Source organism: Pseudophryne corroboree, chromosome 4, assembly GCF_028390025.1.
Source record: "Pseudophryne corroboree isolate aPseCor3 chromosome 4, aPseCor3.hap2, whole genome shotgun sequence".
NCBI classification, from domain to species: domain Eukaryota; kingdom Metazoa; phylum Chordata; class Amphibia; order Anura; family Myobatrachidae; genus Pseudophryne; species Pseudophryne corroboree.
In genome coordinates, this window is record NC_086447.1 from 425798328 (window position 1) to 425823621 (window position 25294).

General features: G+C 42.0%; 1 pseudogene; it reads left to right on the forward strand.

The window, feature by feature from the left end:
* The first annotated feature begins 10843 nt into the window (after positions 1-10843).
* Positions 10844-10962, forward strand: LOC134912139 (5S ribosomal RNA; annotated as a pseudogene).
* The last annotated feature ends 14332 nt before the right edge of the window (positions 10963-25294 follow it).

Consider the following 25294-nt stretch of genomic DNA (forward strand, 5'->3'; position numbering starts at 1 on the left):
ATTAAATATATCTATATTTGCAATTCTCAAAAATCATTGCGGTATGAAATGGTTGGTTACTATTTCTAAAAGATTAATTTTACTAGCTTTAAACAATTATTTGAAATCATGCCTGTTAACATTACAATATGTTATGGTTTTCTGACTAGTTTGTCAATTCAATAGACTGTTTGTTCTATTTATTTAACTTCAAAGGAGCACCAATCTTATTCAGTCATTAATTAGTGGAAAAGAATAGTATAAAACGAAATTAAATAGAAGATTTAAAAAAAGCATCAGTTTCCTAAGGGATATATATATATATATATATATATATATATATATCCACATAAATAAAACAGAACATTATGAAAGTAAAGATGAAAGGATCTGTGCTATATGCAAAATATCATGTCTTAGAAAACTTATACCCCTTTTCCACTGCCACTAAAACCCGGGTTATTGCCTTGATAACATGGGAGCAGCTCAGTGGAAAAGGGTTAACCTGGGTCCGGTGACCCGGGAATCTAACACAGCTACCTTGCAGAGTTGGTCCTGGGAAGAACTGTGATCACGGTGCAGTATAACCGATCAAGTCAGGTGGATGTGACCAGCACATATTTACAGCATAGGAAGACCTGGCACTAAGTGATGAGCTAATCTCCAAGTGCCGAGGCTGTCCCTATGAGTGGTGACATCACTGCCCCTGGAATAAGCTGGGTCCTGCCACCGGTCTGAAAGGGGTCTTAACCGGGTTGCACCCAGGTTGGACCCATATACAAAATCTCAGAATTTAAATGTTAAAGGGGTTTTATTCAATTCAATAGGGCATCACATCAACCTAGTTTTAATACTTAAATACTTAAGTGAAAGTAATCTCAAGTATACAAAAACAATCACAAAAAAAGACCATTTGAATCATATGACTCATATGAAGACTCGCTCAGTCATAAAAATTATAAAATGTACTTTTACAGTAGACTGAGTGATCTTATTAATTGTATCAAACTACCATTAGTGTTGATAGAGGAAGCAGACAGGATCCCATCTGTCGGTATCCCGGCAGTCAGAATACCGACACCAGGATGCCGACCCTATTCTGAATGCCAATACCGGCATCCAGAATGGGTATACCATCCCGACGCCGGAATACTGACAGACGGAATCCCAAATGAGTAGAGTTCATGCCGCAAGGTAGGTAAGCTACGGGGGAAGGTTTGGTTTAGGCTGTGGGGGGAGGTTAAGGGTTAGGCTGCGTCCTGGGTGGTTAGGCTGCGCAAAGGAGGGTTAGGCGCTGCCCTCGGAGGGTTAGGGTTAGGCTGCGGGGGGAGGGTTAGGATTAGGCAGCAGGGACAGGGAGTTAGGTTTGGGCACCTACGGGGGTAGGTTAGGGTTAGGAACCAAGGGGGGAGGTTAGGGGTAAATTGCAGGGAGGGAAGGTTAGGTTAAGGGGTTGGGGAGAGGGGAGAACACCCCTTACTCACCCCTGTTGACTTTGTTAAAATCGGGATCCCTGTGTCTGTATTTTGAGCACCGGTATCCCATGTGTCTGTAACTCATACTGCTCCCATTGGTAGCATGTGCAGTAGCAAGAGATAGTCTGTATATCCAAACTAATATAAACTAATAATTCTGAAACAAATGAATAAATTAAGTTATTCTTCTACACTGATCTTGTAATCACTTATATACTTGTGGTGATTACTGATCCGGGTGATAACGATCATTTAGGCAGTCAAATGAGTCCAATAAACACTAAAGGATCCACACACAGATAAAAAAAAAATAGGTCACATTTAGAAAAACTGATGCATTTCAGCACATCTTCCTGATTTTTTCAAAGATCCATTGCCAGTGTATATTTATTTATAACAGAGGTTATCCAGTAATTCATTTAATTGATTAATTACTCAGTTCACATGTTTAGAATCCTGTATTTTAAAGCTTAATTAAGATATTTTAAGATTCTTAATTAAGCTTTTTGTAAGCTTAATTGAGCTATTGAACATAATATACTCAAAAAAGTAATTTCATTAACATTAGTTTCCATGATTATGTCTCAAAGGAATGGTGTAAAGAGGAAAATATATGTGTGCATTGCCTGCGTATCTTCATTCTTTCAGATTGGTGGCCCTGCCACATTGTCAATTAAAATAGGATTTTTATAACCTACCGGTAAATCCTTTTCTCGTAGTCCGTAGAGGATGCTGGGGTCCATTTTAGTACCATGGGGTATAGACAGTTCCGGAAAAGCCTTTGGCACTTTAAGACTTTTTAACAGTGTGAATTGGCTCCTCCCTCTATGCCCCTCCTCCAGACCTCAGTATAGGAACTGTGCCCGAGGAGACGGACATCTTCGAGAGAAGAATTTACAATATACTAGTGGCGAGATTCATACCAGCTCACACCACACAAAACATGCCGCCTAACATGGCCTTTAACATGCAACTGCTGTTAAACATCTTAACACATGAGAACCTGTGTAAAAAGACAAAATGTAATTTGCAGGAAAAATAAGCACTGGGCGGGCGCCCAGCATCCTCTACGGACTACGAGAAGAGGATTTACCGGTAGGTTATAAAAATCCTATTTTCTCTTATGTCCTAGAGGATGCTGGGGTCCATTTTAGTACCATGGGGATGTACCAAAGCTCCCAGTACGGGCGGGAAAGTGCTGGTGTTCCTGCAGAACTGACTGACCAAATTGAAGGTCGTCAGCAGCCAAGGTGTCAAACTTGTAAAACTTAGCAAACGTGTTTGCACCTGACCATGTAGCAGCTCGGCAGATTTGCAATGCCGAGACACCCCAGGCAGCCGCCTAGGTCGAACCCACTTTCCTGGTAGAGTGGGCTTTTACCGAACTCAGTAATAGCAATCCTGCTGTGGAATGAGCATGCTGAATGGTACCTCTGATCCAGCGCGCAATAATCTGCTTAGAAACAGGACACCCAATCTTGTTGGGGTCATAAAGGACAAACAAAAATTCTGTTTTCCTTATCCGGGGCGTTTTTGCAACATAAGTCCTCAACGCTCTGACGACATCCAAGGACTTTGAAACAGCTGAGGTGTCAGAAGCCACTTGCACCACCACAGGTTGGTTAATATGGAAAGAATACACAACCTTCAGAAGAAAATGCTGACGCGTCCACAGTTCAGCTCTATCTTCATGAAAAATCAACTAAGGACTCTTGTGTGACAGAGCCCCTAATTCAGACACTCGTCTGCCTGAAGCCAAGGCCAACAGCATGACCACTGTCCAAGTGAGAAACTTCAACTCCACCTCTTGCAGAGGCTCAAACCAGTCCAATTTAAGGAACTGCAACACCACATTAAGATCCCATGGCGCCGCAGGAGGCACAAAGGGAGGTTGGATGCGCAGAACCCCCTTCAAGAACGTCTGGACCTCAGGAAGGGAAGCCAACTGTTTCTGAAAGAAAATGGACAAGGCCGATATCTGGACCTTGATAGACCCTAAGCTCAAGCCAGCATCCACACCCGCCTGTAGAAATAGGAGAAGATGTCCTAATTGAAACTCCACCACAGGTGACATCTTGGATTCACACCAAGATACATATTTTCTCCAAATACGATGGTAATGTTTGGACACTACCCCTGGCTAGAATAAGTGTGGGAATGACTTCATTGTGAATACCCTTACGGGCTAGGATCTGGCGCCACAGTAAGTCTTGATAAACTAACGGCCGCTGCTGAAGCAGGTCCTCGTGAAGAGGAAGAGGCCGAGGATCTTCCAGTAGCAACTCCTGAAGATCTGGATACAAAGCCCTCCTTGGCCAGTCTGGAGCAATGAGAATTGCTCAAACTTTTGTTCTTCTGATGAACTTGAGAAATTTTGGTATTAGTGGAAGTAGGGGGAGCAGATACACCAACTGAAACACCCACTGGGTCACCAGTGCATCTACTGCTATTGCTTGTGGTTCTCTCGACCTGGAACAATATTTCTGAAGCTTCTTGTTGAGACGTGATGCCATCATACCTACTTGAGGAACGCCCCAACGATTTTCTACTTCCGCAAAGACCTCTGGGTGGAGGCCCCATTTTCCTGGATGGAGATCGTGTCTGCTGAGGAAGTCTGCTTCCCAGTTGTTCACTCCCGGAATGAAAATTGCCGACAGAGCTTTTGCATGTCTTTCTGTGCAGAGGAGAATTTTTGTCACCTCTGCCATTGCCGCTCTGCTTTTTGTTTTGCCCTGACAGTTTATGTAAGCTACTGTCGTTACATTGCCTGACTGGATCTGTATGGGACGACCTTGAAGAAGGTGTGCCGCTTGATGAAGGCTGTTGTACATAGCTCACAATTCCAGAATGTTTATGTGAAGGAGTACTTCTTGACTTGACCATCTTCCTTGGAAGCTTTCCCCTTGCGTGACTGCTCCCCAACCTCGGAGGCTTGTATCTGTGATCACCGGAATCCAGTTCTGAATCACAAACCTGCGGCCCTCCAGGAGGTGAGAACTTTGAAGCCACCACAAGAGTGAAATTCTGGTTTTTGTTGACAGGATTATCCTCCAGTGCATGTGTAGGTGCGATCCTGACCACTTGTCCAGTAGGTCCCATTGGAAGACCCTGGCGTGTAATCGGCTAAATTGTAGAGCCTCGTAGGCCACTACCATCTTCCCCAGCAGGTGGATGCACTGATAAATCGATACACGTGCTGGTTTCAAAACTTGTTTGACCATTCTCTGGGGCCCCAGAGCATTTTCCACCAGTAGGAATACTTTTTGTTCTTCCATGTCCAATATCATTCCCAGAAATGATAACCTCATTGTGGGTTCCAATTGTGGTTTTGGAAGGTTTATGATCCGACCGTGCTGTTGAAGCACCATCAGGGAAAGTGCAATGTTCTGCACTAGTTTCTCCCTGGATCTCGCTTTTATGAGGAGATCGTCCAGGTAAGGGATTATGTTGACTCCTTTCTTGCGAAGTAGAACCATCATCTCCGCCATCACCTTGGTGAATATTCTCGGAGCTGTGGAGAGCCCAAAAGGCAATGTTTGGAACTGGTAGTGGCAGTCCTGCACTGCAAACCTCAGGTATGCCTGATGCGGAGGGTAGATAGGAACATGTGAATAAGCATCTTTGATGTCCATTGACACCAGAAATTCCTTTTCCTCCAAGCTGGAGATCACCGCTCTCAGGGATTCCATCTTGAATTTGAACCTTTTCAAATAGAGGTTCAGAGTCTTTACGTTTAAAATCGGTCTGACCGAGCCATCCGGTTTCGGCACTACAAACAGGCTTGAATAAAACCCTTTTTCCTGTTGTGACACAGGAACTAAGGAAATTACATTGCATTGACATAATTTCTGTATTGCTTTCAGCACCTTTGTTCTGTCCTGAAAAGAAGCTGGTAAGGCTGATTTGAAAAATCGGCATGGGGAAGGTCTTGAAATTCCAATTTGTACCCTTGGGATACTATCTGTAATACCCAAGGATCCAGATCTGAGTGAATCCAGTCCTGGCTGAAAAACAGTAGACTTACCTCCACCCGATCGTACTCCTGCAGGGGAGCACCAGCATCATGCTGAGGTTTTAGCAGAAGTAGCTGTTGACTTCTGCTCCTGCGAGCCTGATGGTGTTGTATATATATATATATATATATATATATATATGTAGCAAAAAGGATGAAGAAGAACAAGCGCCTATGGTGCAGTAAGTTCTTAAAGGTGTATGTTGACGCTAATAATAAGTAAATGCGTACCGGATGAAATCTTTATAACACGTCTAATAAGATACCAATCGTGATGTTTCTCACCATCATCATCATCTATAAATTAGAGAGACAAAAAAATCGCTGCATAGCGTAATATCTCTGGTTATCAAATGATAGCCCCACAGTTACCCAGGTAAGCGTACCAGATTCAGGAGAATAATCAGCATAAAACACCCAATGGTTTTGTATCCAGATATCTCTCACCAGATCCAGTAGAATGGGGTATTTATGATCTCAGTCAAATGAACAATAAAAAAATTTTTTAATTCAAACTATAAGGCTATAAAACATTCAGAAATAGAAATAAAAAATAATTCATAAAAAAGTCAATATAGCTTAGCTTAGCAGCCAGGTAAAGTTCTGCATAGGTTTCTCAACGCGTTTCGCCCGTCAGGGCTTCCTCAGGAGATAAGGATGCAGTCCTCCTCATGGTGAATTTATAGCTGACTGAGTCCATTTGACCCTCCACTTCCTGTTCAGTGTAATTCCGGAACCGGAAGTGATGTCATATTCAACAAAGTGAAAGTGAAAGCAGTAATATAGATAAAAACAAATCATTATCTAGTGGTGATAATATTGGTGGTTAAGTGGGATGCTTAGTGTGTTTATAGGGGGCAATAATTATGATCCAAAGAAAAGTGAATTACGAACAAAGGCTATTGAATTAAAAAGGACCTGATGAGACACGATCCCGGAAGTGACACTCTCCGTCCCGTCGCGTCACTTCCTGTCTCCGTGTAATTACTATAATATATGTTAGTGACATTTTTACGTTGGTGGTATTGGTGGATATTTTGGGAGCTCAAGAAAGCACAGACGGCTTGTAACAGGCGCCGTCTGTGCGACAGAGTCCCGTACACAGTGCCGCTACGAGACCGGAAGTGACGCGTCTCCGCTCGTCTGCGTCACTTCCTGTTTCTTTCCAGTGCCGAAACGGCTAAGAGCCGAGCACTGACAACGTGTATATGTGACTGGTAGTCATGCGTTGGCCATATATGGAGAATTTAGGTTTCAATGATGGCAATGTGTGGGGCAATTTAAATATTAAGGAAGTCCCAAGCCAGTGGATTGATCGTCACCGGAAGTGACGTATCGGCCATGAAATTAGCATATGTAAACAATCCGAGGTAACTTCTAAGCAGGGGATAAATGCCTTTTTGTAAAAATAGTGCAATTCAACTTATCATAATAAAAAGCATGTAACTAATCTAATGAGAGATTTAAGAATGGAAATGAAGATTTAAAAACCTATCAATAATAAAACATACTTCAATACACTTCTCAGTATCTATACAGTACAAACCAGAATATTGCTACATATATAAAAAACACAGTAGATGAGGCTATTCCATCAGAGACATATGATAAGACCAATCAGAATTGCATAAAAAGACACATAATACTTAAATAATATAATGACTTAAAATATGATATTTTAAAATAGATTAAAATATAGCTGCTGGATAAAAGGGAACTGTCTCTAGGGGTTTATAAAAAGGGTGCAATTTCATAGCCCTCGTTATGTCCATGTGGGAACATGGTGTTTAAGGTGAAGATCCAATACATCTCGCGTTGAGACAGTTTTTTCAGTAAGTCTCCCCCTCTTGCGCCCAATTTGACGTGTTCAATCGCTTTGAAGGTTAATGTATCAGTGTTGGAATTGTGGAATTCTGTGAAGTGTCTAGAGAGAGGGTGGCTTTCAACTTTATTTATTATGTTCCGCACGTGTTCTTGAATGCGTAGTTTCAGTGGTCTCTTTGTTTTACCAATGTATTTACGCTGACATCCACATTCGATCATGTACACTACCGATGTAGTGTTACAATTTATAAAGTCTTTAATCTTGAACTCTTTTGTGCCACTTGTGTCTAAAAACACTCTTCGATTAGGGTGCACAAACTTGCACATGATGCAATGACCACATGGTAACGCTTACCTGGGTAACTGTGGGGCTATCATTTGATAACCAGAGATATTACGCTATGCAGCGATTTTTTTGTCTCTCTAATTTATAGATGATGATGATGGTGAGAAACATCACGATTGGTATCTTATTAGACGTGTTATAAAGATTTCATCCGGTACGCATTTACTTATTATTAGCGTCAACATACACCTTTAAGAACTTACTGCACCATAGGCGCTTGTTCTTCTTCATCCTTTTTGCTACAGAATTTATGCCATATACCTATGGTACATTGAGGAACTGAGCAGCCACCCTGAAGAGTGGAAGGTGCTGACAAAGACTTATTCAAGCCTGGGAAACTGATACCAGCCACTTGCGGCTACCTTATTAGTATAAATTTAAATTGCGCAGATAAGTACTTTATCATTGTCGATTCCTAGAGAAGCGCACTGGTCTATACATTCTTTTTTCATATATATATATGTGTATATATTTTTTTTATACCTCTTCCTCGCCCTCTTCCTGCGAAGAAGGGGGTACCCTTTGCCTTTTTGGACTTGTTGGTCCGAAAGGACTGCATCGTATGAGAATGATATCCTTTCCTAGGTGGAGCAGCTGCAGAAGGCAGAAATGCTGACTTGCCTGATGTCGTTGTTGAAATCATGGCATCCAGCTTGTCTCCAAAGAGGGCTTCTCCATTGTAAGGGAGCTCCTCAATATTCTTTTTTTATTCCACATCAGCATTCCATTGGCGGATCCACAGCTCCCTGCGAGCTGAAATTGCCATAGCGGAGGATCTTAAACTCAGCAACCCAATATCCTTCATAGCTTCAACTAAGTAACCTGCAGCATCTTTGATATGGCCGAGAGTTAGGACTATTTCATCCCTGTCAACTGTGTCTATGTTAACAAGCAAGTTGTCAGACCATTTTTCCACAGCATTACCCACCCACTCACAAGAAATGGTGGGCCTGAGCACCGTTCCGTTAGCCATATATACATTGGGGATTGAAAGTTTGGGCACCCCAGGCAAAAATTCATTTTAATGTGCAAAAAGAAGCCAAGGAAAGATGGAAAAATCTCCAAAAGGCATCAAATTACAGATTAGACATTCTTATAACATGTCAAAAAAAGTTTGATTTTATTTCCATCATTTACACTTTCAAAAGAACAGAAAACAAAAAATGGCGTCTGCAAAAGTTTGGGCACCCTGCAGAGTTAATACCTTGTACTGCCCCCTTTGGCAAGTATCACAGCTTGTAAACGCTTTTTGTAGCCAGCCAAGAGTCTTTTAATTCTTGTTTGAGGTATCTTCGCCAATTCTTCCTTACAAAAGTCTTCCAGTTCTTTGAGATTCCTGGGCTGTCTGTGACGCACTGCTCTTTTAAGGTCTATCCATAGATTTTCAATTATGTTGAGGTCAGAAGATCGTGAAGTTCATGGCAAAACCTTCAGTTTACGCCTCTTGATGTAATCCACTGTGGATTTTGAGGTGTGTTTAGGATCATTATCCATTTGTAGAAGCCAGCCTCTCTTTAACTTCAGCTTTTTCACAGATGGCATCAAGTTAGCGTCCAAAATTTGCTGGAATCTTATTGAATCCATTTTTCCTTCTCCTCGTGAAATGTTCCCTGTGGCACTGGCTGCAATACAACCCCAAAGCATGATTGATCCACCCCCATGCTTAACAGTTGGACAGAGGTTGTTTTCATTAAATGCTGTGCCCTTCCTTCTCCAAACGTACCTTTGCTCATTCCAGCCAAAAAGTTCGATTTTAACCTCATAGGTCCACAGAACTTTATTCCAAAATGCATCAGGCTTGTCTATATGTTCATTTGCAAACTTCAAACGCTGATTTTTGTGGTGAGGACGTAGAAGAGGTTTTCTTCTGATGATTCTTCCATGAAGACCATATTTGTACAAGTATCTCTTTATAGTGAAATAGTGTACCACAACTCCAGTGTCTGCCAGATCTTCCTGGAGGGATCGTGCAGTAAAACGTGTATTTTGACTTGCTTTTCTCACAATCCTGCGAGCTGTTCTGTCTGATATTTTTCTTGCTCTTCCAGATCTTGCTTTAACTTCCACTGTTCCTGATGACTGCCATTTCTTAATTGCATTCTGAACAGAGGATATGGGCATCTGATAACGCTTTGCCATCTTCTTATAGCCTTCTCCTGCTTTGTGAGCATCCCAAGACCTCCCTCTCATATGGTCTAATAATTAACATGGGGGATGCCCATTGCAACATAGGAATTTCATCATAATATGATACAAACAAGTAGTTGATCTGCCCCCACACACACCCCTGTGTCTGATAGGCGGATCTCCAACATAAGAAAGGCGGCAGAGAGCTCAGGGAGCAGGCGATCAGGTGATCAAGCTCCCAGAGCGAAATGTACGTCACTTCCGGTTCCGTTGTCTGAACTTCCGGTCGCACGGACCGCGGACATCGGCTCCTAGCTCCAGGTTCAGCGTCCCCTCTCCCGGGCAGAACAACTCTCATCAACAACTGCGGGACCCCCCGGCATTCACACTGTCCACCAATGCATGGAAGCACAAAGGTTTGGTGCCGTTTATCCAGCAATGGTATTTTTGTAATTTCTATTTTCCACCAGGCGGAATCCCATCATTTTATTTAATCTTTTCAAATCAAATACTGTTCTAAACAGTATTTGCTGGGAATACTCACTGTGACACTAATACCCTAGAAACAGCATTTACTGGGAATATTCACAGTGAAATCAACACCTTGCAATATTGGAAAATTCTGTTTCCTCCCATGAAAGCAGGTATATCTCTAGGATTGTTGAATTATTTTTAATTAGTGACTTTGCTAAAATGTGACATAACCACAGGATATCTCCTTTTGGGAACTAATGTTTAATGGAATTTTGTGCGTTTTTTCATTTCACTGAATCATACATACCCACAATTGGGGATTAATCTCTGTTATACCATATATTTTCCTGTGTGTCCCTCATTGCACTGAACCTCATACATCTATTTATTGGGGATCAATCCCAGTCAGATTATTATATTTTATTATTGTACTTACATCACTGCCTGATTTCTCTTGCTTTCAGCAGTATAGCAATCAGCACAAATGGGGCTCAATGCTCTGTTCCTATACCAACAATAATTCAGGCATTTATGATGTGGGTAATATAAGTAATGTGTATGAGCACCCGCACACTGGAATTGACTGCACAGACTGGAGATTCACCCACCTACGGTCAAACCGCACTGAGTATGCCCAATCTCGTCTGATCTTGGAAGCCATACACTGCAGGGCCTGGTCAGTACCCGGTTGGGAGACCACCAGGGAATACTAGGTACCGTAGGTATTTTATTCTCCAGTCATTTGTGTTCTTCCGATTTTCTGTGCAGATCCAGGTATTTAATATTTACTCTCATCTAATTGTGCTAGTCTGACAGGCTACAGCTGAACCTAACGGAGTTATTTTATTCCCAAAAAAATTCTCAACAAAGGAAATCTCCAGATCATTAAGGGAATAAATATAATTTCGCTCACCTAATTCTTATCGCCTACAAATTGCAGCATTTATGCTTTGAATAATTATTTATCGACATTTGCCTTCTCCCTCTCTTTTTACGTATATCTCATAAAAGTTAAGTATTAATGTATTCATTTTTCTCATCATTTCATTAATTATTTTTTTCATAAGTGTGCCGTGGAAAATATATATAGCTGCTTTTGTCTTTTTGCTCTTAAAAAAGACCACACCCCATGTTATAAGAATGTCTAATCTGTAATTTGATGCCTTTTGGAGATTTTTCCATCTTTCCTTGGCTTCTTTTTGCACATTAAAATGATTTTTTTGCCTGGGGTGCCCAAACTTTCAATCCCCACTGTATATGGATTTCAGGGTTGTTTCTAATTTACGGTCAGCTGGATCTTTTAAAGAGGCTGAACCAGGGGCAGGCAAAACAATCTTCTTAGACAGCCGAGAAACTGAGGTGTCTATCATTGGGGGAGTCTTCCATTTGTGCCTGTCTTCCTCAGGGAAAGGGTACGCTACACGTATCCTTCTGGGAACGGTAAATTTCTTCTCAGGGTTAGCCTAGGATTCTTCAAATAATACATTAAAATCCTTTGAAGGAGGAAAAGTCACTTGTTTTTTTATTTAATTTAAAATAATCCTTTTCCTCTGTGACCAGTGTTGTTTCAGGAAACTCCAACACTTCCTTTATAGCAACTATCATACATTGTATGCTTTTCGCTAATTTGGGGTCTACCCCTCTCAAATCCCCAGTGTCGACGTCAGAGTCGGAATCTGTGTCTGTGTCCTGCATTATCTGGGCCAGAGACCTTTTATGGGAACTGGATGGGACCCGGGTGGATGATATGGAGGGGTCAGTAAACAGTGCATCCTCCACAGACTGCCTCCAATATTTAGTCTGTTGTTCAGACTCAGAGAATTTCTTTGCAAGCATTGACATATTATTTTGCAACATTCTCACCCACTCCGGCTCCTTCTGAGAGGGAAGGGTCACCTCGTTACCCTCTTGTGCATCTAAAATGGGTTCTTCATGGGAAGAACTCTCCCCAATCTCTGACATGTTACACACTTGTACACACACACCCCTATCACACAGGGGAGCTATTGGGGACAGACCCACACTAAAGTCTGACAGAGAGACACAGAGGGATTTGCCAGTCCACACACTGCACCTTATTGTGAATTGTGGAAATATTACCCACTTACAGCACATATACCAATAATAGGCCCACAGACCTAATTATAATGAACACTCTCTGCCCCTTCTATAACACCCTGTACTTGTATCAGCATTATCATGAGGAGAAACAGCATTCAGGAGCTTCACACTGGAGTTTCTGCAGGAGAAAATGGCACCCAGTGAGTGTTCTGGCAAGTCTGAGGAGAAGCCCCGCCCTTCAGCCTCAGCAATGTAATATTTATACATGCTGGGGATGGCACATCAGCGGCTGTACATGTACAGTATGTACCCTTTTTGCCAGTGAGAGCAAGGTTTTAAAACATGCCCTCAGAGCGCGCCCTCCCCCCCCCCCGCGCGCTCTGCACCTTTGTGCTGAGAGACATGGCGTGCAGCGTCCCACCGCTGCGTGTGTACCTGTATGCCGCCAACGATGACCGGAGGATCCCCTCTCTGCTGGACTCCGGTAATATACTCACCAGCCTTCTGACTTCTTGCTCTGTTAGGGGGTGACGGCAGTGCTGTGGGAGTGAACGCTGGCCAGGCTTGGGCTGTGTTCAGTACCCTTCAGGAGCTATTGGTGTCCTGTCAGTGGAAGCAGAACCATTAACTAATTGAGAAGTTGGTTCCTACTCCCCCCCCCTAAGTCCCACGAAGCAGGGAAGCTGTTGCCAGCAGATTCCCTGTAAAATTAAAAACCTAAGAAAGTCTTTTTCCAGCAAAGCTCTGTAGAGCTCCACTAGTGTGCATCCAGTCTCCTGGGCACATTTTCTAAACTGAGATCTGGAGGAGGGGCATAGAGGGAGAAGCCAGTTCACACTGTTGAAAAGTCTTAAAGTGCCGAAGGCTCCTGCGGAACCGTCTATACCCCATGGTACTAAAATGGACCCCAGCATCCTCTAGGACGTAAGATAAAAGAATATTACTTTTCAGTTGGGTGTTGTTCATTTTCCCAGCTACTGTTATACCCCTTTTACACCAAGCTTTTGACCTGAGTTAACCTGGGTCACGGTTTGTAAAAGAGGTTACCTGCATCCAGTGACCTGGGAATCCAACATGGGAAGGACCCAGGGTATTTGGCAGTGTGACTGGGTAAGCTGGGTGGTCCGACCCAGGTCCCATTAACTGCCACTTTCCTCAGCACTTGGAGATTACGTCATCTGATTTACAAGTAAAAAAGTGAGTCCGAGCTAGTAGGTAGATGAAGGTTATGGATAATATATAAACCATTATAGGAACTGTTTAATACAGTACAGTATATGTAGTGTTAGACAGTATTCAATTGGTAGTGTTCCCAAAATGTTTTTGTAGATATTGGTTACAATTTATAGATTGAGGCAAAAGACAAAAGACTTTATCTTGGACAGTTATTTAAATATAAATATTTTGTAGACATAATATATAACATTTATTGTGTACCCTTAAAAAGTGCAATAGAGGCACATTCAATTACAAATCTAAAAATATATTTTATGGGATAACTATAGTGTCCCAAATTGACTCAAATGTATAGGTAATCTAAGTGTGCAAGTTCTATATATTAGTACAGTGTTGATTCACCCTTTATTGCATTCTGGGTTTAAATACTATACCATGGGGTAATCACATAACCACCACTGGAGATGGGTCACCATGATAATCTTATATTAAACTGCTGGTACACATCACATATGTCTCAAAATAACAACGTAAGCATAAATTATCAAACCAAATGTATTTAGTGAGTCACTTCTATGTGGATAAATAGCAGCAATGAAAGATAGAACATGCATACACTCTCATCTTATTTTTCTGGAGGGGTATCCTATATTTAGCACACATCTACAATTATTTTCCTTTGCCCAAAAAGACTTTGTACTGTATATAAACAGAACAAATTCTTACAATTTGGGTTTTACATAGGGAGTGAAAATATATGGGTCCTGTTAGCCAGTAACTCCTACCATAACATAGGGAATATTATGCCATCAAATCACCTGTAAACTAAAATATACTATGTGTTGCAACCCTTATATTTAGAATAGAATAGAATATTGTAGAACCAATACTGTAACATGAGCTCTGTTGTCTAGAATTAAAACCATTTCACACTTAAACCTCTCACTGGTGTCCCATGCCCTGAACTTGAACTTTAGTGTTAGGGAACCACCAGATGAGGTCACCTGGTCGGGGTTGGCGGGCCCATATATTTGGCCTAAATTATGCTAAGCACCTCAAATTTACTCTATATTGTATTGCAGAGTTTGCTATACTTACTGTATTCTGATTAGCAGTGTTTAATATTTAGAGTGTGCACCTACATTTTCTCTTTTTTCTATGTATTATCACAATGTATCACTGAGGGACCACAGTAGATACCTGAGATACCTGCTGTGATCCCTCCATTGCTGTTGGTTTCTATAGGGGATGCGATGGTGCCAGATTTACCAACTTAGATTGGCCCCCGCAGCAACTGCCATCTGAAGATGGTCATAGTCTGCTGTAACCTATGGACTACACATCACAAAATTAGCTGAGCCCTCAGAACCCTCCTCAGCAATACCTGCCATGCATGTGCGGTCAGTGTCCCTGTTGGTGTACTATGATACATGCCACACAAATACTGCACCCAGATCGTATTGCAAATGCAGTACTTGATAAATGGGCCCCTATATTGTATGTATAAGTGTTTTTAGAATGATCTTTATTTCCTTTTCTCAAACTGTAGATAGTTATGTGACTCAAGATAGAAGCCATACTGTCTGATACTACCTGAAAAGCATCCAGAGGCATCAGTCTGGCATCAATGAAAACATCACCATGTTACTACATCTTTTGCCATCATTTTTGTTTTTCATACTTTTTTGTTTGTTTAAAAGTGTTGTTTATTGCCTTGTTTTTTAACTCCCCCAAAAAATTAACTTTGAAAATTTTTAATTAGTAAAGTTTTTAAATAAAACTATCATTTGTTTTAGTATTTAACTATTTATGTATCTATCTATCTATCTATCTATCTATCTATCTATCTATCTATCTATCTATCTATCAATGAATTAAGGGGGTCATTCCAACCCGATCGCTCGCTGCAGTTTCTCACAGCGCAGCGATCTGGTTGGAAATGCGCATGCAAGTCGTCGTTGCCTAGCGATCGCCTCTGAGACAGAGGCGGTCGCTGGGCGGGAGGGGGCTGGATGGTGGCGTTAAGCCACTGTTTAGGGGGTGCGGTCTGGCCAATGCAGGAGTTGACACACCGTTGGAGGGTGCGACGTCATGCAGCCGCCGCGGGCTGGGGAGCGAAGAGTAGCTCCCGGCCAGCACGCTAAAGATGCACTGGTCGGGAGCTACTCTTGAGGTGCAAAGGCATCGCCGCTGTGCGATGCCTTTGCACTTCTGCGGGGGGGGGGGGTCACTGACATGCGGGGCGGACTAGCCCTGTGCTGGGCGTCCCCCCGCATTTCAGTGTGAATGATCTTAGCTGTGCTAAATTTAGCACAGCTACGATCAACTCGAAATGACCCCCCAAGCCATCAAACTAAGGATTTTGTGTATTTATGTTTTATTTTATTGATTAAGTTTAATTAATTAGTAGGGTAGACTAAATAGAATTGTTAAGGTAGTTAAGACTAGTCAATCAGCTATATAACACTACATAAATGATATCAATGCTTCGCACACTGCACTTGCTAATTGTGTACACTGGTGTAGCAATTTGTGGGCAGTCGCTCCATTCGCAATTCCTATGGATTTGCAAACGGTTTTGCTAATATGTTTTCTGGGCATTGCTGTTTTTAAATGGAGTTTTGCAGATATACACAGTTTGTGTGTGTGTGTGTGTGTGTGTGTGTGTGTGTGTGTGTGTGTGTGTTTGCATTAAGATTTGAATACAATCATGAATTAGGCCTAATGTCAACAGTGAGAGCTAAATGAAGGTGTGCACACCTCCTCCCCACACACACTCAATGCGCAGCTCTTATTGTTGGTTACCATAGTTAGGACACCCACCCACCTACATGTGGAGCTGCCATAAGCTTTTTCCAGCCGCAATGTTGGCAGGAATGAACATGGTGATGATACACATGGTGAGCATGAGGCTAGTGAGACAAGAAGGGCCATAGCTAGGAAAGTTAGTGTGAGTGGCATCATCACTCAGGGTCTGGGCCCTGTGGGTGGCATCATCACTGCACCACGTGCATGTGATTTGAAGGGTGCCTGGAATTGCACCCTACAGCCATTAGCACTACTGTAGAGCAACCAGCCATTAGCACTACTGCAGAGCCACCCAGAGCATGCAAAAGACACATTGGCATGCACCAACTAGCCTGTAGAGCTGCCTGGAGCATTCTCAGTATGCTCAGGGTAATGATCCACTTCCTTGTGCAGCCACCCCCGCCCCCAAATTGTGATATCATGACATTAGGCTTTTGGGAGCAGGGCTGACACAGGGCAGCATAAAGCACTGCTCCAACTCTGGGAGGGAATGAGGCTGGAGAGACAAAATGTTTTAAAAGAATAGCACGAGGTCCTTTAGGTCATAACCAGTAGAAAGTCATATAGTATATTTAACACAGAAAAGTACCCCTGGGTGTTCACAAATGTACAGAACTTAGATAAGTCCTGAATTTTTTTTTCCTTGTTTTCATTTTAATCCTTGTCTTCACTGAAGAGGATGCTGAATTCACATGGATGTAAGTATTAAATAAAGCATTACTTCTTGCGAAGGGTTTATAGGACTTTATATTTATTAAAGGTTTTTATAATATTAAACGGGTATGTGTTTATTTATTTGCATTTGCCTCTGGTGCATTACAGGTACAAGCAGGCCTGGGTGCCAAGTGATGATGTCACTTGTGGGTATATAAATGTCAACTTACCCTGGCAGCCAAAAATGTGTAAAACCAGCAAAAATAGTCAGCATTCTACATGTAAATAATGTACAGAAGACTCAGTTACACACATTTGACACCATCACATTAAGGTGTCTTTGCTAAGTGTGGACCTAACTCTGAACAATAAGAGCCCCTATATTGGATCATACTTTCATGTGTCTTTAAATTGTGAGCTAATGTATGAGGACACACCCAAAAATCCTCCAATATGAAACTACAAGAACCAGCATTCCCTTGAGACACTGATCCCATATACTGTATGCCTCTCAAAGCAGTTATATACCAAATGCAAGTTGACCAATCAACTATTTATTGGCTTACCCAGGTAATTTTCATGTCTAGAATAAACCTTCCCATTAGAATCATATGCGTTTGCCTAACCCTTCCCTACCATGCCCTTATGCTAAACCTCTGCTGCTTAACCCTAACCCTCTGATCCCTGTAGAATGCTGACATTTCACATCCCTTAGAATTTAAAATTAGAGTAAAATATTACAAAGACAACTGTATCCATTCCACAAATCTTTGGGATATGCATGGTGATTACTACCCAAACTTAAACATCAATTTTCAACTTTAAAATTAGTATTTTTACATAGTCTTAGTATTTCAAAAAACACAATAAACATGAATGTTAAATTATTATTTTCTATTATAACATGCTCATTTAATTGTAAAAAAAATAGCTCGGTGAAGAATTGAAAGGTGCAGTACAATTACATCAGTTTCTGGGAAACATTTTTATTATTCTAGGGAATCAATGGTATCCTCATTTTACCTTATCTAGTTAATTTTCCATTCAAATGCAAATTGTTTTTGCTAGATTTTTACTGCACAATGTGATAAGTCACATGGTGAACTTGAAAACTAATGTAACACATCATTAAGAATAAAAAAAATTCTGCTCCATTAAATTAAATTGGATACAGCAGGAGAATTATGGAAACCTGACAGGTCAATGTTTCAGGATGGAACAGCATTCTCTCCTAAGGTACATGCTAGTGATGTGCACCGGAAATTTTTGGGGTTTTGTGTTTTGGTTTGGATTCGGTTCCGCGGCCGTGTTTTGGATTCGGACACGTTTTGGCAAAACCTCCCTGAAATTTTTTTAGTCGGATTCGGGTGGTTTTTTTTACAAAAAACCCTCAAAAACAGCTTAAATCATAGAATTTGGGGGTAATTTTGATCCCATAGTATTATTAACCTCAATAACCATAATTTACACTCATTTCCAGTCTATTCTGAACACCTCACACCTCACAATATTATTTTTAGGCATAAAATTTGCACCAAGGTCGCTGGATGACTAAGCTAAGCGACCCAAGTGGCCGACACAAACACCTGGCCCATCTAGGAGTGGCACTGCAGTGTCAGACAGGATGGCACTTCAAAAAAATAGTCCCCAAACAGCACATGATGCAAAGAAAAAAAGAGGCGCAATGAGGTAGCTTTGTGACTAAGCTAAGCGACCCAAGTGGCCGACACAAACACCTGGCCAATCTAGGAGTGGCACTGCAGTGTCACAGGATGGCAGATTTAAAAAATAGGCCCCAAACAGCACATGATGCAAAGAAAAAAAGAGGTGCACCAAGGTCGCTGGATGGCTAAGCAAAGCGACCCAAGTGGCCGACACAAACACCTGGCCCATCTAGGAGTGACACTGCAGTGTCAGACAGGATGGCACTTCAAAAAATAGGCCCCAAACAGCACATGATGCAAAGTAAAAAAGAGGTGCACCAAGGTCGCTGGATGGCTAAGCTAAGCGACCCAAGTGGCTGACACAAACACCTGGCCCATCTAGGAGTGGCACTGCATTGTCAAACAGGATGGCACTTCAATAAATAGGCCCCAAACAGCACATGATGCAAAAAAAAAGAGGTGCACCAAGGTCACTGGATGGCTAAGCTAAGCGACCCAAGTGGCCGACACAAACACCTGGCCCATCTAGGAGTGGCACTGCACTTTTCTAGCGAGAGGATGAGTGCTTCCATCCTCATGTGAATCTGAACCATTAGCCATGAACATAGGCCAGGGCCTCATTCATTCCTTGCCAGTCCCTGTCATAAAAGGCATATTGGCAAGTTTACGCTTCTCATCAGACACTTTTAATTTTGATTTTTGGGTCATTTTACTGAACTTTTGTAGTATACTTGACGACACAGAGGTATAGCAATGGACTACTGTACCGTACTGCTATATATATACTGGTGGTCAGCAAAATTCTGCACTGTCCTCCTGCTATATACTGCGCACAACTAACATGCAGCACAGGTATGGATGCATAGTATACTTGACGACACAGAGGTAGAGCAGTGGACTACTGTACCGTACTGCTATATATATACTGGTGGTCAGCAAAATTCTGCACTGTCCTCCTACTATATTCTGCACACAACTAAAATGCAGCACAGGTATGGATGCTTAGTATACTTGACGACACAGAGGTAGAGCAGTGGACTACTGTACCGTACTGCTATATATATACTGGTGGTCAGCAAAATTCTGCACTGTCCTCCTACTATATATATATACTGTGCAAAACTTAAATGCACCACAGGTATGGATGGATAGTATACTTGACGACACAGAGGTAGGTAGAGCAGTGGCCTACTGTACCGTACTGCTATATATTATATACTGGTGGTCAGCAAAATTCTACACTGTCCCCCTACTATATACTACAATGCAGCACAGATATGGAGCTTTTTCAGGCAGAGAACGTATAATACTGGTGGTCACTGGTCCGCAAAACTCTGTACTGTCCTCCTACTATATAATACTGCTGGTCCCCAGTCCCCACAATAAAGCAATTAGCACACTGAGCACAGATATTTGCAGCACACTGAGCACAGAAATGGAGCGTTTTTCAGGCAGAGAACGTAGATATTTGCAGCACACTGAGCACAGATATTTGCAGCACACGGAGCACAGATATTTGCAGCACACTGAGCACAGATATTTGTAGCACACTGAACATAGAAACTGAGAGGACGCCAGCCACGTCCTCTCACAATCATCTCCAATGCACGAGTGAAAAATGTCGGCGATGCGCGGCTCCTAATATAGAATACGAATCTCGCAAGAATCCGTCCGCGGGATGATGACGTTCGGGCGCGCTCGGGTTAACCGAGCAAGGCGGGAGGATCCGAGTCTGCTCGGACCCGTGCAAAAAAGGGTGAAGTTCGGGGGGGTTCGGATTCCAAGGAACCGAACCCGCTCATCACTAGTACATACATATATAAATGACATTCATGTATATATGATCCTGGTGAGATATATATGTGTGTATGTATAATAGCCAGTAATGTATAATTGTGTTACACAAGAAGAGGCTGAAGCAGAGAGTTGTAGCAAAATATACACACTAAGTATGAATAATGAACATTGGTCCTAATTCAGGTTTGTTGCGGTGGTAGATTAATCCTACATGCCAGCAGATGCCTTACAACTATAAAGAGCCCAGTTGGTTTATTAAAAGCCAAATGAGGTATAGCTGTACTCACGGTATCCAGATGGTAAGTTGACAGTACTTAGGTCGACTAGTATTGGTTGTCATTAAAATGGTAGACACAGGACAGGTCAATACTTGAAAGGCAGAAATTTACTTTTTATAATTCTTTTTACTTTTTACTTTTTCATACTTTACTATTCACGTGGACTACGATTGGGAATAGTAACCTTACACGTGGCATGACAAGCGAAGCAAGCCATGCAAGGGGATGCAGTGTACTTATTGGGGTTCCTGGTCATGTTATGCAACAAACAACACCTAAGATAGTCAAAAATGTCATGTAGACCTTTTTATGTGTTGACCTGTCCTATGTTGACCATTTCACTGTGTCGACTTTTCTCCCTTGTCAACCAATAGTGGTCGACCTATTGATTTCGATCTTAAGTAGCTTGACCCTTTGAACCATAACCGTACTCACTGTGTCACACACTGGCTTGGATTGAGTGGAGCAGGGTGTCTAACAGTTCACCAGCCGGTGATTAATGGATGCAGGCAATGGTGCAGGATACAGAAAACATGGTTGTTCAGACTGTCTCTGTCAGTGCTGTGCCATTGTCCCATGCATCTCTCTCCTCACTCTGCAGGGCACTGACAGATGATATCATCTGCCAGTGTCTCAGAAGCTCCAATCACCATGTAGACATGCAACCTGGATCGGCCAACCCGGGTTAAATCTGTTTGCACTGCCGCATTACCCGGGACCTACCCTGCTTAACCCTGGTTGAAACCTAGGTTGGATTGCCAAGTAAATTGACCTAGTTTATTTTTTTGGGAGCCATTTACACTGACGGCCAACCCGGGTAAACCCAGCAATGACAGGGTTTTTTTCCTGGTGTAAAAGGGGTAGTACTGTGGATAGTTCCCAGCTGGGAGGCAAAATTAACTAGGAGTTTAGTACAAGATACTCAGGCTGAATAATTCAATAGGGACAGGCTGGGATCTGTATTCCACCAATACAAACTGGAACACGATTGTGATTCAGTGAAGTGGATGGCGCTAATAATATTTTGTCCCCACAGGACAAAATATCATTTTAAAATCTAATCTGCAAATTAATTTGATATTCAATTAAATAGCCTTTTCAATGCACCTATAAATCAAGTTTCAGGTGCAGAAAACAATTTAAATTGAAGGTATAATAAGATAATACTTTTAGAACGTATACTATTTATTATTTTACAAAAGCCTGTATGACTTGTATGCACACCATCCTATATTCAGCCAACATTGATACAACCTGTCCATTTTAATATTATACATGGTGACTTTTTCTCAGTGTGCTCAATAATTATTGTAAACAATTTTTACAAAATAGTAGAGTTTAGTTCTCTGACTTGCTTGATTCTGACGTATGTTTACAGAACAGTATGTTCTCAAATAGGCACAAGGTGATTCTTTTTCATCTTGAATATCATTTGAATGGGCAGACTGTTCTGGCTTATTAACTGTAACTAGCAGAGAGGGTCATCAAGGTCATAAAATCTGTACTGCTGTCTTCTTTTTTTCACATGTTCCATATTTTAGTGATGTAGAATTGCTCAAAAGATAAACCAACTAAAATATGTTGTTACATCTTAAAAACCTTAGTTAACCCCCTACACACACACAGCACACACACAACACACACACACACACACACACACACCACCACCACCACCACCACCACCACCGTAACCCTGGAATGTCACTATCCATAATACAAATCCTAGTGTAGAGACAGATACAAGTTCAATAAATAATTAGCAAAACATATAATGGTCAGATATGGAGTCAGACATCAATACCATTTATTATAGGAAATTTCATAGGGCTTGTAGAATAGGGATAAGGGCACCAGTAAATGGATCTGTGGAGGCATTGGGCCATCAGAAAACAGGCTGATATTAAAGGACAGGCAGAACATGGTAAAAAAGAGAGCCAAAGGTGTTATAGCAACGAAGAAGGTAAACGTTACAGGAACAGCTGTGGCCAAACGAAAAGAATTGTGACTAGTCTGGTTCTGATGGAATATAAATGCAAACAAAAGCTAAACGGAGCATGTGTTATGTTGTAATAAAAAATGTGTAGTTCAAAGTTTAATTTTGCAAACTCTAAATAAAAAAGTAAGGCTTAGGTTCTCTAACAGAACACAAATGTTAAACGGGCAATACCCAGTTGTGCCAGAAAACAAATGATTAAGATGTGTGATCATGTCGCTTTCAGATTTTTTATGTTTATGATTGATTGCCTAGTAATAAGCTGATGACATTTCCTACTGTGATAGCCAGTGAATTAGCACAATTGTTTTGTGGATTTTATGACAATTGTCATGTCATCTTGAGTGATGCCTCCGAATACAAAGCAGAGCAGCCTGATCATTAAAATATTATCTGCTTTTATTTTATTGCTGACTGAATGTTTCTTTGTATGTAGTCCAGAAAGCTTCTGTACACAGACGATTTTCAGAAGTGCTTTTATTGAGATTGCAAACTCTACATGACTCCTCAGTCACAGATTCAGTATTTCTCCGAGCAGTATGATATAGAGTAAATATTTTGAAAGGGCTCAGTGATCTGTAACAAAAAACAACACACTTATGAAATAAGGAACTTGAAATGAAAGATAGATCTCATTGTTATATCAATCATGCAGTTACATGAAATGTTCATTGTTTATTTCAAATGTTTCAGTATTACAAATGCAAATGTAAAAATCTAACCTGACAGAAACCTAACGGTGATTGCAGAATTGCACTGTTGTTAGAAAGTTTACAGTATCAACCAAATGCATTTCTTTAAGGCTCTCATTTGTAGCAGCCTACCATGAAGTTTAAAGTAAGATAGGAAGTGTTTGTCTTTTTCAATTTATTTATTTTATGCTAGCTCTTCAGTGTACTGTACATACATCATATACAGTACACACAAACACACACACATAGCATACATTTAGCATTTACACATGCAGTGAAGGGGACAGTCATTCACTGCCTCACCCAACCGGCCAGCTATGTCACAAAGCCAAATGGATCATGGGAGAAATACCTGGGAGGAGCTGTACGTTGCCTCTCCAGCTTCAGCAGCGCCCCCTACACTGAGCCAGCGGCCAATCTGCCTCAGTCAGTATAATAGGAGGCAGCTGCTGGTAGCTTGCATGAGCTCCATTTAAAGATAAATAAATAAAAATCATTCATCTGCAACAATGAAACAGTGGGCAGAGTTGGTTCTTAGGTATTCAGAACCCGCCCACCCCCTTCCCCGCAATACACAGAAATGCCTGAGAGCGTATGTATGTATGTATGTATGTATGTATGTATGTATGTATGCATAGGCATTTCTGTAATCAGGGACGTGCGGTGAGTTAAATATCTCAGGAGGCACTGGCTAGCCCCAGAGCCAGATTTACATCTGGGTATTATACACAGGTGCAACAGTGTAAACTCCTGGAAATTTGGTGAGTTTTGAACAGAGATGAGCGGAAAAGATAAGCAGGTGAGGCACTGCCCCCCCTGCCATAAACTTTTTACTCCGGAGTTTTGGCTATAAAATTATTAGAATAATGCAAATAAGATATTTCTAACATATTCTTTGTATTTTTTATATACTTTATACAGTCAAAACTCTGGTGCAACGTTAGTATGACAGTAAAGACTCTGCCTCACCTGCCTCACCCCACCGCATGTCAGTGTCTGTAATGGGTACAGTATGTGTAGTGCACATGGGCCCCTAGGTCTGGGGGGGCCACACTGCACACACTGCACCCATAGAGTATACCTCCGGCGTCCCACGGCGGCGGCTCTACAGTGTGGGCACAAATTCCTTGGTCACTGCGGCCATTTACAAGTGATATGCGCATGCGCACTGGAGGTGTCCCTGGGAACAAGGCATGAGCGCCATGTTACCGGAGACCTGCGCATGCGCAGTAGACTCTGGCTTTATGCCAGAGTCTACTAGATGCCGGAGAGTAGGGGGCCCATGAAGAAGGCAGCACACAGGTCCTGCCTCTCTTAAAACGCCCCTGTATGTATGATATGTATGTGTATATGCTGTATGTACAGTATGTATGCAATGAGTGTATATGCTGTAAGTATGCATGTATGCTATATGTGTGTATCTGCTGTATGTATGCTATGCGCATACCTCCCATCTGTCCCGATTTTGGAGAGAGAGTTCCCCTTATCTGTGATTGTCCTGCTGTCCCACTCACGGGTCGCAGTGTCCCGTGGAGGTGTGTGTGTGTGTGTGGGGGGGGTAGTTGAGAGACCCTCTCTTACTCCAGCGGTTAATAGCAGCATCTATTCACCGGGATAGAGGGACAGTCGGCATTCCTCCACGGTAGCGAAATTAGTGAGCGTGGCCTCATGGGAAGCTGCAAGGAACCTGCCATGAGCTCCGTCTGTATCATATGAGGTAAAATCCTCTCCTAAGCTCCTGTGGTACCACGCTCCTCAGGTACCTTTACGATCTCATCAGTTGCCGCCTGTTGCAGACTCCACCTGCTCAACAGTTGTTTCTAACTGTTCAGGAGGCTTCTCAGAAAGTCTGTACATACAGATGCGGCTCCATTGCAAACATGCACTCCTGGCGGGACTAGGTGATTCGGCACCTAGCCCCGCTACAGGAGTGC